Source organism: Falco rusticolus, chromosome 5 (genome assembly GCF_015220075.1).
Source record: "Falco rusticolus isolate bFalRus1 chromosome 5, bFalRus1.pri, whole genome shotgun sequence".
Lineage (NCBI taxonomy): Eukaryota > Metazoa > Chordata > Aves > Falconiformes > Falconidae > Falco > Falco rusticolus.
Genome location: NC_051191.1, coordinates 83,656,803 through 83,671,607, shown reverse-complemented (window position 1 = coordinate 83,671,607; position 14,805 = coordinate 83,656,803). Strand labels below are relative to the sequence as shown.

Here is a 14,805-nt window from a genome sequence, read left to right as displayed (position 1 = left end):
AGGAGTTTGGTACCCATGGCTCAGTCCTTGGTGCACCTGTAATGCAGCTATCGAGGAAGCCAGATAAATGACAATTCAGAGATCTTTTTTTATGATGTGTGCTTAAATTTCTGATATTATTATTTTGGGGAAAAAGACTAACTTCTTCAATGATTTGTTTCTCTAGGTTTTTCTGCGCCACCAGGAGGTCTTCTCTTCCCTCTTATGGGGACACTTACCTCTTGATAATACTCCCTTCACAATGAAGGGAAGCAAGGATGGACCAGCAGCAATGTGGAATGGGGTGGTCCCCACACTTGGGGTTAACAGTCATAATGAACACTGTCCTACTGACATGGAGAGCTGAATAAAAGAGTTGAATTCTGATTGATGAGAGTGTGAGGTTCTTTTTGGTATCTTCTGCACCAACTCCCCTTGAAGTGCTGGTTAACTTCAGAAATCTGTTGATTTTGTATCAAAGCTGCAGCTAAGGCAGAACAGTAAAACACATTGGATATTCTTCATTATATTACACACACACACACACACACACACACGTAATTTTATTCCTAAGAGTTCTAAAATGCTTTATATTTATACAAATATTCTTCCCAAATGCCTTGGAAAACCTCAGTATCAGGCCTTTGGTTTTATCAGTCGTGTTATGAGTTCACCTAAGTCACTGAGAACACAAATCTCTTGAGTTTTAAAAGGAAAATCATACTATGCTGACCATGTTACACTGATAGCTTTGGTGACTACTAGAGAGAAACAGAGCTGCAACTCTGTTAACCTGTCAGAGGTACTTCAGCTATTAGATAATGTGCCTTTGGATTTTGAGGCCATGGTGGAGCTTGTTATAGACATGGTCGTGTAAACTTTTACTAAATATTGTTTCTGAAGAAAGCTAACCTTTACAACTTTAGGTTATACATCTTGCACATCTCTCTTGGTTTGTTGTTAGTGAAACACTGTAGAGAGTTAGACATATACTATTTCTGTAACGTGCCTTCTTGAAATTTGTATTACAAAAGTGAAGCAAAAAAGGGAAGCAAGATAGTGAGTTGGTACACTATCAGTGAACGCCTCTTGACAAGGTAGAGTGTTCAGGTTTTTTGTAATCTTTTCCTTCTGTCCTTGTGGCTAAATCTTTCAAAGGGCTGTGGCAAATGCATTATAATGCTTGACCAAATTAAATTTTAAAACAAAGAATTGGTGAAATTGAAGTGGAAAACGGAGTCAAATGTAAAACCTTGAGCAAATTGGTAATTGCAAGAGGTAGCATAAGAAAATAGAAGGGTGGTATTCCCTTGGACTTAAAATTTTGAACATATTTTTAAGTTAGATTGCGTCACACCAGGCTGAAAGCTAGCACAGTTTGGGTAAAAATGGTATAATACACTCTGTGCAGAAAGTGCCCTTTGATTAGAAGGTGAATGACGGAATTGGTTGCAAGGTGCTCTTTAGGCCAAGAGTTTAGCAAGAGTGAGGCAATTGTTTTATCTTTATAAGCACTTACATGACTGTCACCTATGTGATCACTGAACCACCAATGTATTGTAGCAATGAGAAGGCAAACAATTGAATGTTCAGATGTTTCTAGAGTGGTATTCCAGGTCAAAAGAGGGAGAGAGGTTCAGTGCTATTGTGCAAGGTCGGGCTGAGACCATCACCTCTAAAGCTGTAAACAGCTTGATGGCTCAGATTTGCAGTGGAATTCCTCACACTGGGGCATGTCTTCTAGGATGAGGTTCTCCGTTCTCCAAACATTGTAACAAACAGTACAGGAGCTTGTTTTCTGAAACCTGTCGAAGATTGGGGGCTGCTACTGAAGAACGTTCCGTGTTGTGGTATGGATATTTTCATTCCTGTTTTCTGTATGCTTGTTACAGTTATTTACACACTGGTGGAAGCTAGGAGTGACTTGTGCTCTCTCTGCAGCTACGCTTCTCCTCCAATAGCTGCAGTTTGCGGCTGGTTGCTTTGCAAATCTGTATGTCAAACCATGCCTCTGGTGGCACTCGGTGCCTCTGTAAGAGGTGAAATGCCTGTCTCGGCAGGCTTGTGGCCATTTTATCTCTTGTGGCTCAGCACTTGGGAGCATGCTGATGCATATGCTAATGCTTCTGTAAGTGCTTTTCTGTCATTTTCCTTAATATTTAATGTTATCAAAGTAGAACAGCTGAGAACCTTCCAAATTCCTTCTTCGTTTCATATATCCCATCTTGCTAAACTATTTCCAGATCCCTGTCTGTGTTTCAGTTCTTCCATTTTATTTGCAGATGTTCAGCAATGTTCTGTCTGTTCTACTGCTTAAAGTTCACAGGTTTGCTCCTCCTGCCCTCATAGTCCAGAATGTCTTCACCCCCAAGTCCCCCCCCCCCCCTTTTTTTTTTTTTTTTAAATAATTCCAAATGCTTCTGTCTGCTTGTTACAGGGAAAGACCTGTTGTTGTTTCTACTCTTAACCGCTGGCCTTCGTTCTTGTGCCAGGCATATAAGTAGTAGCTTAAGAGTATTTCTTACTTGGTGTCAGTTATATAGATAATGGTTCTTTGATGTCTGTGTGAATTACACTAAAAGTGTGTTTCCCTTATGTAGGGGGAGAAAAAGTTTTGTTGCTACACATTTTCTTTTGGTATTTCGCAGCCCAAAATGCATTAGAAGTTAAATTAAAAGAAGTTAATGAAAATAGAGATGTCTAGTTTCACTGTAATGTCTTGGTGAGGGAGAGTCAGCAAATTACAATTCTGAGATCAATAGGTCCCTGGCTGTTGCACTCATTTAGCTGTCTTTGATGAGAGGGATTGGTCTCGTTGCAATTCATCTCTTAGTGTACCTCACTTAAAAGCTGCAGTTCAAGAGCTGTGGTCAAGAACGTGTTAGTAACATCTTAAGTTTTACTTTCCTTTGTCTGTCTTTTGTTCCTTTGAATTTGTCCTTTGGATGTGAATACTGGGTATCAGTAATTAAATAGTAATTGAATATTCATAATGCAATATTTTGATACTATTATTTGTACAGTACAATGAAAATGAGGAATGAATAGGTCTGTAGTGATAATACTGACGTGCTGTGTTGGAAACCTGGTGTAAACAATTCCTTTTGCACTTCTGCATTTCCTTTTAACTGGAATTATGCTTTTGTGCTGGCTGCAGAAATGGAGTACTTGTAAAACTCTGGTTTGCTTAATATAATGAGATCTTGGGGTGGAGTGTATTTTTATTGAGGCCAAACTGGGAGAGAGGTTGTAATTTTGTTTAGTGTAGGATCTGGAAAGCCTCTGTAACTTGGCTGGCCTGCATTCCCAGTTGTGCATGATGTAAGCAGACAGCTATGGTTTGACCACTGTCTTTTTTTATTTTTCTGGGTCACTTTCCTTATTTTTTGCCTTATCACCTTGGTTGCTTCTCCAGCCTGCTCTGTCCCTGTCCAGACAACTTGGTTTCTCACTGTAGATTTACCTCTGGGTGTTCTGCAAAATCTAGATATCAGCTTGGTACTAGACATTGCATCATCATCCCTGTGACTCTCAACCCATACTGCCATCACTTCAAAGTTTTTCCAGACATGCTACTTTGAAGGGCTTCCTCTGCTGAGTTGGTAATGTTGAGAAAGGGAAGCATGGAATTCAACAACGAAGTTGCCTCAAAAGCCTCGAGGGTGGAATCCATTGGAGAGAGCGTGCTGCTCTGTGCTTCCCCCTGTAATTTAGCTGTTGGTGCACAGGCTAGTAAGCAAAGCAGAAGCTAATAAGCTAAGCCCTGCATTGTTGGCTTACGCACATTTATCTTTGACATTGGCATGCTTCAGTGGTTGGGATAAACAGCAATTCTCCCTGCCAGTTGGTGAGATCAGTGATTACTGTGTCTGTACTGCTGTGTTCTTTCATTGCTTTGCAAATTTCTGGTACTGAGATTCAGACAAGTACTCCTGGCCTCCTGCATGTTTGCCCTGATTTGCTGTGGATCTGCTATCCCGGTTTGTGGAAGGGAGATGAGTAAGTAGTACTGGGCTCCAAAATAAAGTGAAACACACTAGGCAGAGTTCCTGTCAGAGATGGCGTTACAACTGCTCTGTATTTTTCTTCAGCTTTTTCATTAAAAATTTTTCGTATCTTTGTGACAGTGCTTTTGAAGGTTTCTAATGAAGGAAAAAAGTCGTCCTAGTTCTGACCATCTTTTCCTTCCTAGAGAGAGCACAGAGCAGCTGTCAGAGCTGTCTGTAAGATTACTTGCTGCTTCTTCCCTACAGCCCTTAAGATCAGGACAAAGAGATACAGAATACAGGGATGAGCTTCCAAGGTAAAAGAACGAGATGTTGCTTTCTAGCATCCCTGATATCCATTCATATTCAGCTGCTTAGTGGTGACAGTGCTTGTCTGTGTGGAATGTGAAATTGAGACCGGTGGAAACGGGGAAGGAAGAGGCAGAATCCCTTACAGCTGTGATGGGTCACATCTGTGGTGGGGGAGAGGTAGGGTGGAGAGCTGGGGCTTATGGTGAAGGAGCAACCTCCGCAGTTTTCTGGTGCCTTCTTTTCCAGCCTTGTGACCAGTGGTACAGGGAAGAGTATCCTTAATTGTCCCCATAACATCACGCTGCACCGCTTTCTGTGGTCCTGTTTGCAAGGTAAGACTGTGAGGGAAGAACTCTACAAAATCATTCAAAGTGTTCTCTGCAGCCTGGATCCTTCCATGGCTTGTATTTGGTGATCTTTTGTCTTAGCCCAGTTGCAGTAATAGCTCGTGTACTTGGAAAACAGCTGAATTTGTGAGCAGGGAATGGAAATGAAAAATTGCAGCCTGGTTATGAGACCACTGGAACGAGTGAGCCCTGAAATGGGAAACGAGGCCTGATAGAGGGAAGGAAAGAAAGGGTATTTTCAGTATCTGTTTCCAGATTTTGTTAAGTGTGTGCGTGTAACTTTCTAATACAACACCCCGGTTCTGATTTCATCAGCTGTCACATTAAATCGGTTTGTTTGGATAGGAGACATGAAAGTGGAGTACGGCCTTGGTTAGTTGCAGCTGACTCTGCGTGGTGTAGTGATGATGCAGTAGCAGGATAAGAGTGGTTCCTAAAGATGTTTTCTTTAAGCTCTGTTCCTCCCATTGCTCTACTGGGATGGCATTTTGCAGAGTGATTTGGTAGGTGGCTTTTTTGCTTTAATTCCAAAGTTCAACAGTTCTTAACTGTTAAAGGTTCCTTTTTTTGCAATGGAGCTAAGGTTTTGTGGCTCTCATTACAAGACTGGCCATTAATTTAAAAAAAACAGTGTGCCTGTCACCTTGCCTAAAAGGTTGTGGGGGGAGCACTGAATTATATTTTTCTTCTCAGTTTTAATGGGTTGTGGTTAATGTCCCTTTTTGCAAGGCTGTTTTGCATCATCACTGGTATGGAGCTCCTGCTGGTTATACAGCAGCTGGGTGAGCTTTGTTTCCGTGAAAGATTTGTTGGGTATTGAGATGAAAGCAGCATTGAATGCGTCATTCTAGACTGCAAAAAGATGAGCCTGCTCTGGAAGACTTACAGTCAAAGCAGATGACAAGGTGGAAGGACGCAGGGAAACAGCATGTCAATAATTAGTAGCTTTAACACATCTATGATGCGGTGAGAACTACCCATTCTGATGTAGGGTCCATTGGTTGGAAAGAGATGAAAAGCTACCAAGATTTTGTGTGTTGGCTGACTACTGTACTTGCATGCATCCTGTTTTTCACCCTCACACACGGAATTACTGCCAGAGCCATACCACATTTGCAGGTAGAAACTATAGATGTCTGTTCCTGAGCAGCTAACGTAGCCTGCGTGCTGACAGCAACGGCAGCGGTGACCTGCCTTCCCAGCCTCCGTTGCCACAGTTTTCTTTGTCACACAGGGAGCTCCCAGTGAGTTGCCTGCAGCTGACAATGCCAGCAACAAAAGTGAGCATGCACTCAGGAATTTAACATTCAGGACACTATGCAGACCCTCTTGTGACTTTGAGAGTTATGGATAATCAAATTTTGGTTATCAAATTGGGTCTCTGCATGTGGTGGCACTGAGCTCTTCTGCATGTTGGGGGCAAAGTAGGAGTCAGGGGAATGCATTTGTGATGCTTTGTGGAAAATCATTTGAAGTGCTTGATTTCGTCAGTGCCTTCTGACTTACAAGAAAAAAGAAGGTGCTCAAAACTTCTAGGATTAGGCTGTAGCCGACTTTGAACATGGGGGAGGGAAAGAAAAGAATGTGTTTTTAAGGCAGCCAAATCTTGCAAATTTAGTCGTCATAGCCATCAACTTTTAATTAAATTTCCATCTCTCCTTTAGCCCAATTGACTCGTGTTTAATATCGCTGCATTTAGGGTCCCTTGGAGCAGAGCACACTATGGTGCATTGTTTTGTTTGTATAGAGTTGGCAAGCGGGTCCTAGCGTGTGTGTTTGCTTTGGTTGCCTGGAGGAGTTCAGCATCTTTTAATTACATGTTTTTGTAAGTGTCCTTTAACAGATGTAACCCTTAGGAGCTAGAACAGCAAGTATGAGAAGCAGGCTGGTTTGGAGGGATTTGGAAGCAGATGTTGTGAGCCTAGAGTGGCGAAGAGCTTTCAGAGATGTGGAATTTATGCTCGTATGCGGTCATACTCTTGGAGTATTTTTCTAAAATTCCTGCTTTCCCCATTAGTTTTGGAAGCCCTCCCAGTGTTTTGGGTACGTGCTGTCTGAACATGCTGCTTAGGGCAGCAATGCTCCCCCTTGTCGTTGAACTTCTGATAAAACCTGGCCTAATGCTGCACTGCTCTTTTGCATGGGAAGAGTGTGGGTTGTCGGTGCTCAGGGCAGCGACGTGTTGAGCCGGTGCGTGAGAAGTGCTTGCAGAGCTTGCAGGTTGTGCCTGTTCATACTGTTCGTCACGAGCACCTAGTGCCGCGATGACTGGTGCTTGAATAACATCTTCCAAGGTGAAAGGTAAATACCAACATCCAGGAGACACTTCTAACCGTGCTGGATTTGGATCGTATTTTGCCAAGGGCACTTTGGACCCATTAACTGCATGGAGCGTAGGAAACACTTATAATCTTGAAAAAAGTTGGTAAGTTGTCCAAGTGATAGATAGTAGGTACAACTCAAAGTAGAGATCACTTTTATTTCTGTCAGCGGACACAGTAAATAGAAGAAACAAGGCAACATATCCTACCACATTCAATGGGTAATTTATCTCTGGGTAAATCAGTCAGCTTCAATGGATGTGATGGGTGAAGAAAAAATCTCCAAGAGGGTGAGTTATTTTTCTTGAGGCTGTGTTTCCCTCTGCTGGCATGTAGTTAATACTGCTGACTTGATTTTTTTTTTTTTTTCTCCCTTCTCAAAACCAAGCTTCCGAAGCTACTGTTTCATTGTAATCCCAAGAAACGTTTAAACTGTCTTCTTCAGTGACCAAATATAGTGTATTAATAAAAATAAGAAAGAAACAGCAACAGTGCTAATGAGTGACCCAATTTGGATGTAAAGTTGGCTCTGCTTTGAACAAAACATTGGGCTAGAATTGACTTGCCGATTTTTTAGTGTGATATGCATGCTGCCTTTTTTTTGTGTGTGTGTGTGTTAGACGAGGTGAAATGACATTTTTCAGTCTCTCCTGTTTTCATCTAGGGTAGGTAGTAATACTTTGGTAACACTCAAACTAATATTTTTGAAAATTCATACTGCTGTCTGGAATGATTGGCTAATCTAAGTTACATGGAGATATATAAAATCCATCTGAACATTTGTTGCACTGCATGTTAAGATTAAAAAATACAATTGCAAGTAGTACTGGTTTGAAGTTCATTTTACCAGTTTCCATTTGTACAACTGCTATAGATTTAAAAAAAAAATTAAAATAAATTGAAACTAAGGCCTTGGGTCATTTAGAAACTGAGGTTTCTAAATAGATTTGGTATAGATAGGTATAGATTTGCAAGGGAGTAATAGTACTGATTTCGCGAAACTCAAATGCAGTTTATGCACATTTATGTGTGTATGTTTCTATGAATAGAAGCTAAAACTATACTGAAAATCTTCCTTACAAGTAGCAGCTGTTAATAACCGTGATGCCCCTGTATAAAATTGTTATAGTCTGGATAGGCCACATAAAGTCTTCTTTTCAAGTTGCTCATAAGGAGTTTTAAAATGTAGTTTTCCCTGCCTTGTTTTTATTATTTAGATTTTCATGCCTATGGTAGCAATATTTCTTGAGCGGCTCTGCATAAGCAAATTTAAAAGCTGTTCCTTTTCTTCACGTGGTTGTACTGTACTCGGAGGAGGAGTAAACCTGTAGCTGCAAAAATCTGTACAAAGTTCTTTCAAAGCTTTTTGGAATACCAGGGAAGTTTTAAGTACAGTCTGGGTTTAAGCCCTTACAGCTTCCATGCTAGAAGATAGGACTTGGGTGAAACTGTAGAGCCTAGATCTAGCAGAGGCTCTGCAAGAGTCAGGCCTGATGCCTGAAAGGTTCAAGGGGAAGTTAAAGGGACGAAAGCTGATGCACGTCACCTAAAGTTCTGTTATGAACAGAATGTGCTGGGTTAAGCGTCTTGATACCTGTTTTAATCGGACTAGAGTTGAGAGTTGCAGACGGTCCCTCGTGTGGCCCAGCAACTCTAAACTCAGCACCAAGTGTGGTAGCTGTGGCCTCTTGTTCCAAAGTTGCCTGATGGTGGAAGAAGAAGAAATGGTGTTACTCTCTTTCAGGGTGCTGAGAACCTTCGTATCTACTTCTTGCTCTTCTAGTACCTGTACCATCACGGCATAGGCAAGTGGGGTGGGGAAGGCTTGTGAAAGTCTTCGTTGAATCTACAATTGCATAAAGAGAAGAAATGTAAGACTTGGAGCCAAAGGAGGAGGAAATAAGAGGAGTTCTGACTCTGGATGCTAGGATGAGCAGACTGTCTTTGTGTGAGTGGTGAAGGCCTGATTTTTTCTGAAATCCTCTTCGAATGCCCTCCTTAATGGGTTATAGAGTCAAGCCCTTTTTGGTGTAACAAATCTTGCATTTGTTGCTGCACATTTGCTAATTATCTCCTTGGAGATTGGTTCTTTAGGTTGATTGCTCATGGGAGACTCCTTTTGCTTTTTCTGTCAGAGGGTGTTCTCAGAGTCATCTATTGCTAAGTTGAGATAATGGCCAAAACACCCCTGAAAAGGTATTCTGCATTAAGAACAAGGAGGTGGCATCGGAAATGGTACATACTCCTTGGATGAACCAGGTCCTTGAATAAGCAACCTCTGTATGACTTCACTTGTTAATTGTGCTCTAGGGAGACTGTAGACAGTCTGTTCAAGACCTTGGGGTCTTGGACTTGAGAATCATAAGGGCCCTTCCTTCTCTCTCAGCCATCTGAGAGACTTCAGATAGTGGGACTAGCAAGCTGATCCAAGTTCATCAGAAATGAAAACAGCATTCCTTTGGGATATCTAGCAGCTTGCATATTTGTGACAGTATGCTTGGTCATGCTTCGGACAGTTTTAGATGCCAGTGAAGTCAGAATATTAAGAATGCCAGCCTGCTGGAAAGAGTCTGGAAATCTTTCTTACCCTTTCTGCAGTGGAAAGAATAGAAAAATGTTTACGTACTAGAGCCTGCTAATCCCCCAGTCACATCATTTTCTGATGCATGGAGTATAATCAAAACCAAATTTCAGACTTCACGTAGGTGTTTGAGGACTGAAAGCTGTTACGGCTGTTGTGTGAATCTTTCATTGGATTTGGAAAAGAAACATTTCATGTCAGAGCCTGGACTATCTAACAACCTTAAGCAGCAAGGGGAATGAAACTATTTATATTGAGAAGCTAACATGTCTTGAGAACTGGACATCATAAATCAAGTAGATTCACCAGCTACGCATCTCTGCAGGGAGGGCAGGCAGTTGGCAGACCATCTGAGCAAGAGAGCCTGTGTTTTCCACAAATGATCTCTGCAGGTGTGTTTTGATCATCAGCTGACGGTTGTCTGAGACCATCCCCCAGCTGAAAAGATTGATTCTATTAAATTCAGCAATAGTACAGTCTGAGATTGATATAGTTTTCAGAGTGCATCCCATAGACATTTATCCCTGAAGTGGACCTCCTTGTGACCAAAGATAATACAGATTGTTTTTCTTTTGTTCTCCGGAACAGAATAGCTCAATAGTGATAGCAAATACTTAGAGGTTTCATTAGGTGATACAAACAGTCTCTCACAGGGAAGGATTAGACAAGACAGCAGTCAGGCAATGCTATCAATTTCAGCTTAACCCCGGCAGCTCGTTTTTATATTCTCTGTCCACACAATCACCAGAAGTCAGTACTGCTGTCCCAAATTATGATATGTTGCATGCAGAATTTAGAATTACTGTTCCATCAAGATGGATATTTCTCGGCTCATGGTGTGGAGCATATCTGAACAACAATCTACGGAAACAGGTTGTTTTACAGATACCTGGAGAATGCCACTGCAGAGCTTTTCTGTGCCAGAACTTACCCTGTTAAGTCAAAATACTTTTCAAAGCTGAAAAGAAAGCATCTTAGACAATCCTCACTTTCAGTTACTCTGGGGTGTTTGTCATTGTTAGAACCTGTTTTACAGCAGGGGAGCGGTACATCTGACAGCAATATCAGCCTGCCACTTACCAGTACAATATGAATCAAATTTCTGGGACCAAACCTTTATTGTCTAGCCAGGAAGATTTCATCAGTGTAGGACTGCAGGTCTTCCAACATTTGACAAAACCATTGTTTGAAGCACTGTGTTCTTCTATTATTTATCAGTGAAGGTGACTTTTTAGTGGCTATTATTTCAGCTTACAAAGACAAGCTGTGTGCCAGTCTTTCCAGTCAAAGTATTCCGTTCAGAGCCGTGAAACATTATCCCACATTTATCTAAAAAAATGATGCTACACTGTCATGATGATCAAGACTTAGGAGTGCCTTTAAGGTGGGTTTTTCTTCGTTTGTTTTCTCCACAGTGAGCCTAACCATCCTAAAATGAGGCAAAACTGTCCCTCAATGTGAATAAATACTGTAACCCCAAAGACTCAAACAGAATGAAATCCCTTAGCTGGTTCCTTGATTATACCTTCTTTTGACAGGACAGAAAATAGAGATCAGAGGCTAACAAAATGGATTTCACATCAAATTGGAATGGCTCTTTCTATAAACAAGCTCAGTCTTCCACAGCATGGCCCCTAAAGCAGTTTAAAGAGCTGCTACAAACTTCTGCCAAGTAGTTGTAGGGAGGGTAGTGGTCAGATGAACTTGCAACTTGGTCCACTAGCAAGACCAGGCTGTCAGCTCACTGCTGTAAGTGGGATCTACAGAGAAAAGGTGGTTGCCTTCCGAGACTCATTGATTTCATACTGTTTTTCAACAACTGAAAATCCCATGACCCATCACCTTGTCCTCAGCCTGTTATTTTAGCGTTAAGACTGTAGAGAAATAAGAAATTAATTGAAGACAGGAGGGGTTATTCTACTCCTTACTGCTTGGGTGTGGGATGCAAGAGTGTATTTGGTACGTGTTACCCTTGATGCAGATGGCTGCAGAAATCTTTCAGAGCGGCTGTGTGTGGGACTCTTACGCATCTGCAGACGCTCAAGTAGTAGTAGCTGAACATTTAGGCAATTCCTTTTAGAGATCATTTTCCTGTTCCCACTGGTTTCTGGGCTGAGTGCTCTCCCATAACCTACCTTGTTCCCCATCTTTGAGTGATTTTCCCTTTCTTGGCTTCTGGATACATCTAAACGAATGTATCCGGATATATCCAATGATTTGTCTGTTTTCCCTTCAATTTCAGTGGTTCTTACTGAGTTCTGTGGCCTAGCCTGGCCATTTGCAACCCCTGCTTGCAGGCTGTCCTCCAGTAATCCCCTTTGTCTGTCTTAGAGTGGTGGTTTTGACCCTTCTGCAATTCTTAAATTTGCCTTTCATTTACTCTTCGCATGGTAATGTAGAGAAGTAAGGGAGCGTTCAGAGGTGACAAGGCCAACACCTTGCTCAGCACAAGCATTTGCTTCTTGCTATCGAAGCTACTTCTGTCCTCACTTTTGGGGCACTGAAAAGGAATTTGCAAAGTTGCTGTATGGGTCTGGTACACATAGCGGGTTAGTCAGCACTAGCAGATGAGGCTTCAGCGAGCTGTTAAGCTCTGATGGAGTCTGTGCTCGTTTCCAAGCAGCAGTTCCAATGTGAGTTATAAGGAAGGATCACCAGAAAGTTTTGATGTTAAAATTCAACGTTACAGTTCCCTAGCTTCATCCTTGAGAAAGCGTGCACCTCTTAGCAGAAGCTTTCAAAAAATTTGGTGTGAGGAAGGTGTCACCCAGTACTGCTAACTGCGACTGAAACCAGCTTGTTATAGTGAGAGCCAGCTTTAATAAGACATGGTACAGTTTTTGCATAGTTACCTGGATTTGCAAGTCTGTTCTGGGCTGCAGATTCCTATCTAAGGAACAGGTTTCGCATGGTCTGCATGTGTGCAGACACACGCTGTGGTTATTACACATGCAGACTGAACCCCAAGTCTGCTCAGAAGCAGAAATCACAGCCACGATTATTGGATGTCCCCAGGTAATCCTTTCTGAAACAAGAACTGCTCAGCCCTTGTGTAAATAGCGTATGTTTGCCTGTAGGGCACCTCTATATTAGTCACATTTTTTCACTCCAGGAAGCAGATGTTTCTTCGGGAGCAAACTGCCCAGTGGTTCCTGGTTATCCACATTGGAGAATTTGAGTGGAGCCAGCTCTGGGCAGAAGTTCCGGGTACCAGGTATTTTGCTTAGGCTGTGGACAAGGAAAAAGAGGATTATAAAAGTCCAGTAAAGACTTCTGTAGTAAAATGCTCCCTTAACGTTTTTATTATCTGATGTGGTTGCCTGACTTCAAAAACATCTCTTGTTCTTGTTAATTGATTCAGCATCTCAACCCATTATTTGTCTGCAGCTGTTCTCATTTTGCTTTGAGGCAGAGAAGTACTTTGCCTTCAGATTTGTCTGTCCTCCAAATCAGTTGTCTGCAATATCTGAGTATGCCTTTGTAGTTACAAAGTCCTGACAAAAATGAAACTGTAAAATTATCAGTAGTTAGTTTCAGGCAAAGTCTTGAATGAAAAGCAATGAACTTAGATTCTCTGAATTTAGGAAAACTACTCAAGAAATTACTTGTCCTTAGGAGTATTCAGCTTTTAAAAGCTTTTAAATATCACAAGGGATGAGAATGATGCCAGTTACAAATACCATGACAGTAATGATACTTCTAAGCCTTTTACCTATAGCTGATGGCAGGTGTGTGTATACAAGTGCTCTCTGTGTCCTTTTCCCTCTACTTTTTGGCTGTCTTAGTTTGTGGAGACCAGGTGTTAAACACAAGTAGTCAGTTTGCAGGTGTCAAAACATTTTCTGCTCTCTCCTATGGCCGTTGCGGTGGGTGTGAGCAGAGTTACCACCTGGAGATGGTGGGGACTGAGCATGCAAAACAAGAGGTCTGTCACTGGGTCACATATCCCTGCACGTACTGGGAAGACCCTGGGAAATTAGCACCAAGTTCCCAGAGTTTATTTGCGGTAGTTCTGGAACTCTTGGTTTTAAAAATGCGGTAAGTCCTCTGGGGAGGTTCTTGGGTTCCCGCTTTGTCAGAAACTTTATTCTGTGTTTTGCCCGTCAGGTCTGTCTACTGGTTTGAGAGCGGTGATACTCAAAATTCAAATTATGTCAAAGAGCGGGTGGTGTCTTTTATTTCCTTACAGCTTCCTATAAGCCAGGAGTTGGGAAGAGGATAATCTTCAAATCATCACCTTTGGTTTGGGATGACTTGGCTTTTGGAGTCTGTACCCAAAGCTAAGACATCCCCAGCTTACCTCTTCCCATGGGAAGCAGGTTGCGGGGGCAATTTGTGTTAGTCTGTACAGCACTGAGGATGTGGGGGGAAGAGGACTGCTGCCTTAGAGAGGGCATTTATGAACCCTTCCTTGCGTATGTCTACAGTCAATTCCAATATTCCTCTAGGCCATGTATGGGAAAATGCTTCCCTCTGGTTGTTTGGGAGGGTTAATAACAGCTCAGACTCTAACTCGGGCATCCTCTGGAGATAGTGAATTCTGCCTAATCAGAGTGATGCTCTGTTGCCAGCCAGACTTGCCCATTAGGGATATCCATTCACCTAATTAGACTTAACATCATCTTTGCTGATGACTTTGACCATCTCATGCAGCTCTGGGGAGAGGCAAGGGTATGTGCCATGTGGCGAAGGCAACGGTGATCATGACCCGCTTGAAACCTCAGTATTGCTTTTTGGTGGCATAGCTCTAGTCTGTACGAGTTTTTGCATGGATCTGTGGCAGAAGTGTGGCAAATCAGGAACGTGTATGGCCTCTGAGGGGTTTGAAATTGATCTTGCACCATTGTGCTTGTGTTCTGCTAAGGAGATCTGAAGCGGAGCCTGATGAGATGATAGGAAATACAGAGAAGGCTAAGGATAAAACAGATTAGAGAATGAGAAAATAAGAATCAGGGGAAAAGATGTGCAAAGAGCAGGGTATACAGGTTAAATTGTAAGCAAAACATCCTGTTTAATTGCTCTAGGTATGTGGGCTTAGGGACCTGTGCCCCTCGTGAGACACATGAATTCCTTTGGGCAGAACGTACTTTGTTTTCACCCCTGTAAGTGTATGAGAGATTAAATTGACTCAAATATCTTTACGAGGCTTCAGGCTAGGATCTACTTCTCAACAAAGCGGCAGTTTCCTAATGTCTTATTCTTTTATTGCACTTACCAGTATTGCTAAGAAATCATATTGTTAAACAGGATTTCTTGGTGTTCAGCCTGAATTTGGCATC

The 14,805-nt window shown here is 42.0% G+C and overlaps 1 protein-coding gene across 6 annotated transcripts in view; it reads left to right on the top strand.

The window, feature by feature from the left end:
• RIMKLB (ribosomal modification protein rimK like family member B) overlaps positions 1-366 on the top strand; it is a 58,224-nt gene extending 57,858 nt beyond the window's left edge. For all 6 annotated transcript variants that reach the window (XM_037389948.1, XM_037389947.1, XM_037389950.1 and 3 more), the window contains one exon: positions 167-366. The gene's annotated coding sequence lies outside the window, so the exon portion shown is untranslated. The remainder of the gene's footprint in view (positions 1-166) is intronic.
• Positions 367-14,805: the final 14,439 nt, after the last annotated feature.